Source organism: Rhagoletis pomonella, unplaced genomic scaffold (genome assembly GCF_013731165.1).
Source record: "Rhagoletis pomonella isolate Grant_MI unplaced genomic scaffold, Rhpom_1.0 Rhpom_scaffold_00014, whole genome shotgun sequence".
NCBI classification, from domain to species: Eukaryota; Metazoa; Arthropoda; class Insecta; order Diptera; family Tephritidae; genus Rhagoletis; species Rhagoletis pomonella.
This window is the reverse complement of record NW_023458568.1, coordinates 13,370,796-13,376,163: the sequence shown is the minus strand read 5'-3', so window position 1 is coordinate 13,376,163 and position 5,368 is coordinate 13,370,796. Positions and strand designations below refer to the sequence as shown.

The 5,368-nt window shown below is 35.4% G+C and overlaps 1 long non-coding RNA gene across 1 annotated transcript; it reads left to right on the top strand.

The window, feature by feature from the left end:
• The first annotated feature begins 2,290 nt into the window (after nucleotides 1-2,290).
• On the top strand, nucleotides 2,291-3,316 carry LOC118749247. Its single transcript, XR_004994186.1, has 2 exons — nucleotides 2,291-2,329; nucleotides 2,393-3,316. It is a non-coding gene; the product is annotated as an uncharacterized LOC118749247 (long non-coding RNA).
• The last annotated feature ends 2,052 nt before the right edge of the window (nucleotides 3,317-5,368 follow it).

Sequence of the window (5,368 nt, the reverse complement as noted above, 5' to 3'; positions counted from 1 at the left end):
TCAACTCAAAAATCACTCACAAATTGCAAATTAACACAATTTAAACTGATTTTTCACTTATAATTCAAATTTCTCTTTCGCTGATTAGTAAACAAAGGTTTATTTACAAGTTACCACAAGTGTCAAAATCTGCAAAACCAAAGTAGCGGTACCACTGACGGCGCCACCTTTGTTCGCTGCACCGTGGTGATACTCACTGGTGATGGAGATCTCAACCAAGTACTTCTATCAATTTTTTGAGAGCAATAAGGGTATTCATCAAACCTTATAAACGCAATGTAAACCGTATAAACTTATAATTGTGTAAACCTTATAAATGAACTGTCAAATTTTGTATGGAAACTCGTTTACACATTTCTGATAAATTTCTCCAGATATTTCACTGAATAAACTTGATAAACTGAAGCCAATGCAACTCAGTCGCAACTCTAGCTATGTTTTCCTGGGCAATAGGCGGGATCCGCATAAAAATTTTGCACGCTAATTCAACAACAACGATATGATCCTGATAGAGATCAGGTTCAATTATTATCCGTTCTGTTTGTTTTGTTTCACTGATAATTTGGCCGCAAAGTTTGGTTGCCGTGACAAATGAATTCATACACAAACAGACATTCTGCCATTGTTTCTTTTAACTTGCTTCAAATAAATAGCCCTTATGTTATATGTATATTTATTTAAATAGATATTATCTCGTAAATATATTTTTTCCCCATTTAGTGGGTTAGTTTCTATAATTTATTTATCCTCATGCTGGTAGTATAAAGTTAGTGACACTGAGCTCTATAACCAAAGAAAACACGACTATTGTCGCATGTGTAAACGAAAAGAGAGTGTGGGTCGTTCAGAGTGCATAAACTTATAAGATTATCTGCTTGATAAAGTTATCGGTTTAGATGAATACCACTAATGTGAAAAGCGTGATTTAAACATTTGTGTACATGTGATTTTCCGTCTGCCTCCAACTTATGGCCTTAAGTATTGGTCTCTTTTTAACCAACGCAAAATTTGCAAATGGGTTAGTAAGATAAATGAGAATAGGTTCATTCCTTATCTTTTTTGGACTAAAATCTGAAAAGTGTCAAAATGCCAGAGCATAATCAAAATGCGCTCACTAAAAGATAATAAAAGGAAAAAGTAAGGGAACGCAAAAAACAAATGGCAACAACAAAACTAACATCAAATAAGAATAGAAATGTATGTGCAAAACACATTCACACAAGCCCAAGCACAAGCACAATAAACACTTACTATATCAATATTTGTTGCTACCTTCCAATTTCAATTCACTTTTTTTACTTTTTAGATTATTCTCACTTTTTGTGTATTCCTTAATTTCCGTTAATTTAAATTCAGTTGAGTTTGACACTTTTCAAGATTTTGCCAGCAAAAATTCTTCTGACCTCAGTATATCCAGTAAAAAAACTGTGGTGAAGTCCTTTATGGGGATAAAGTTTCCAGAGGTGAAGTTTTAGGTAGCACACAATTTCTTACACGCATGGTTGCTTTTCATCACTCATGAAAGAAACTTAAGAAATATTTGAAAAAAAAGTTCATATAGTACGTTAATTTTTGAAAGAAATACCATATAATATATGTAGTCTGGTTAATAATATCAAAAAATGTATTAGAACCACCGTTTAATGTTATATTTGATACAAATTAATATTGCTGCCCCGAACGCTCTACGCATTGCCTCTGAATGGGCGCGTTCTTAAGTCGTAGCTGTTTGTCTTAGAAACGCACAGTTGAGTAGTTACGCTCAGCCCAACAGTTGGCAACTTTCCGCCATTTTTTCCAGCGGAAAATTTTTACGCTACCTGAACTCAACATGTTGGGCTTAGCCTAAACAGCTGATCGAAAAGACTTACGCCGCTTATATTAAATTTAACGCCGCTTTATTATATTTTATATTACTGACGTGATAAAGTAACTAAAATATTTAATAATAATACTACGTTTCTAAATATATGTTTTTAAGATGTTTGCTATATAATTTAACAGTGTTTAATTCATTGTAACATTGAACGATTTTTTCAACACGGCGGCCGCTCAGCGTTGAATTCTAAATAGTATCGGCGCAACTATCTCTATTTGTTGCAATTTCATTTGTTTACAGTTATCAGCTGTTCATTTGGCAGCATATTCATCAAGCCGTTTCTAAGAAGTAATTGTTGGGTTCAACAGTTGCCAGCAGTTTCGTAGCAGATGAGCTAAACAGCTACCAATAATAGAGTTACTTAAAATTACATCCCTGGTCCTTGTTCTCTCTGTATCGCATCGTGGTGAATTCACATTTCTCAGCAATTTGACAACAAAACAAAACACAGTGTGTATTTTATTTGCTAATTTTTGCGATTTCTATTGTTTAATGTAAATTTATGTCTTTTAGGATATGTTGAGGCAACGAAGAAGGCGCAGTTTGAAAATGGAGTTATTAGTAATGAAGTAGCAGGCATATTTGGAAAATTATGCCGATAAGCAGGATGGAATTTGTGCAAGTAAGTGCCTGGTTGCAGCATATCTATGTATTAAAATAGTATTTAATTAAATGAAATTGCGTTTAATGGAAATGTCATAAATCGAGTGGCGTTATTTAAGATGTGCTCCAAGCATTTGGCGGACTTTTTTCGCCTTCTCAACGTGCTAAGTTACGAGTTAAGATGACTACCACCACGGCCGGTAAGAAACCCGAAGCAAAGGGCAAACAACCTTACAGGAAGCTGCCTGCTGTCCCCGAGTCGTAGCTGTAGTTCAGCAAGAAGCAGGTCAGCAAACGTGCTACCTTGATCAAGCGTAAACTAAAGCGCTCTGCTGTGATTGCACTCGGCAAACATGAAAACTTGGTGCATGCTGAGAAATATCAAGCAAAATATCCGTGATGGACGCCTTGAGAATAAGTTTCGCCGCCTGGCAAAGAAACGCGGCTTTTGTGGTCTGCATCCGCGGTATCAACAAAGTTGCACCAAAAGTGCGTAAAGTTTTACTGTTCCGTTTTCGCCACATTAAACACGGTTTGTTCATCAAATTGAACCATTAATACGCTACGCATTGCCGAACCCTATATCACATTGGGTTATCCTAATCTTAAATCAGTTCGTGAATTGATCTGCAAACGTGCAATTGTCAAGTACAACCATCAACGTGTCCTAATCTCTGACAACTTTGTGATCGAACGCAAATTGCGTAAAGAGCATGATATTCAAAGCGTTGATTATTTGGCGCACGAAATATTCACTGTTGGATCCCACTTCAAGAATGCCTCCAACTTCCAGTGGCCATTCAAAAATAAAATAAATAAAAATTTACGAATACATTTCTTGAATATTTTGTCATAGAGCCATTATTAAATACAGACATAACTTTGTCGGGCGTTGGTCCTGACGTATATAGAACTAATGCGTTAGAGAGAGATAAAATACAAGCTTAACGCGCTAATTTAGGTATACTTGTGTGATATACCTGTTACTCGTCTGGCATATACTCGAACTACGAAAATAATGACAGTTATAATTTAGTTAGATGCATATTTTAACTAAATGTTATATTGTCGCCTGGATAAAAGATTGTTACAAGTTACTTTCGGTCACTCACGATTGAAGTTTGGAATGCAGTTTCTCAGAAGCACGATAACAGATTTTCTCCAAAGTGTCGGAGAATGCTATGTGCTAGTTCACGAGATTCTTAAATTATCTTATTTTTTTAGTTTAGTGTCAACCATTTATGAGTTTAATAAAATTTTTTCGTATACGACATTTGTCAAAAAATTTGCAAACAGTTTTAATTATATACGCCAAAATGTGATAACAATTTTTTATAAATTACCGATACTTTTTACACCCGATTTACATGATTCAAGTACTTGAAAGCAATTCATGCTCATTCTCTTTTGTCTTTTCTATTTCCTTTTACACGTTTCAATTCTGTTGAATTCAAGTGTTTGGTGCTTTAAATGGGAAGCAACGAAAATGCCAAAAGCAAAGCAAGAAAGTTGAAACGACTTGACGGTACAGACGCATGTGTACTCGTCCCTTTTCTTCTCACCCCTCTCTTCCATATGCGAGCAGAATTGAATTGAATACTTGAACTGTGTAAAAACAGTCTTACTAATCAACCTAATCGGGAGTTTCGCCCGAACAAAATTTCGCCAACAATTTTTTCATCCACCTGTAGTGAATAAACGCAAACGAAAAGTAAAAAAGTGACCCGGTTCTAGAAAATGAAACTCATGATAAGGCGGAATATGTCGGAAACTAAAGAAGAACAGATAACTCTATTTGAAATATCTTGATTAGTTTAGTACGACAGCAATACTAACGCAATTTGTCCCAAATAGCCCAAAGCATTTTAGTCAATTACTCGGAAACTAAAGAAGATATCCAAAAACCAGTTAACAAAAAATCGAAATATCTTACTTTAAAATATAACTGCATCTATAACTACAAATTGTCAAAATGACGCTTCCGGCAATTTTCCATCCAAGCGCGATATTTGAATGTTACTCGCATTATTTCGAGCCTGTATGTAAATTTTCGGGAAAAAAGTTAAAAAGTATATTCATCTGCTGAATAGATATGTTCGCAGATTCACAGCCCTATCTCCAATTCCATGTGAATAAATCTCTCCAGTGCTTAAATAATTTTCACCACATTAAATAGCTGCACAACACCCTAATTGCCGAAAAAGCGTTGCTTGCAACACTAGTCCTTTATGGGGACCAAATTTGGTGGAAAAAAAACAGCTAAGTTTGTTTACTGGATATACTGAGCTTCTGACTACCACAGTATATACAGTAATAAACCTTTTTGAGTACTCCTCGGGGGTAAAATCTGATCAGGGTTGATAATGAGAAGGAGCATGAATTTTGCTGATTCAGAGTTGCATACAAAATTACTGTGGTATGAACACTTTTCTTATCATTTTAAAAAGATAATTGCTATTTATTTTCCAATATTCAGATATCCAACTTGTAGCCAGATGCAGTGGCTTGTGAGGTTCACTAAAATCTACTCATCATATTGGAACAGCTCCGGGTAATGGACCATTGAATGTGTTGGCTGAACTTATGACCGCCATAACCAACGCACTCGCCAACCAAATGCGTGTCTTGAATTTATACGGGAGCAATTCATAGCAATTGCTATTGGATGTGTATATGATTCATATTTGTGATATTCTATACTTTGATGTTAAGTAGTTTTGAGGATTTCCGCTCAAACTTGGGTGTGCTTAATGAGCTGTCTGGGCGAATGCGCTGGCAGGCATTGGAGTCTCTATAACTAAACAAACCTTGTTTGTTTTTGGAATAAAGATTTAAATATATTCGGAAATTTGGAGTTTTCTTTGATAAATATACAAAATTCACGTT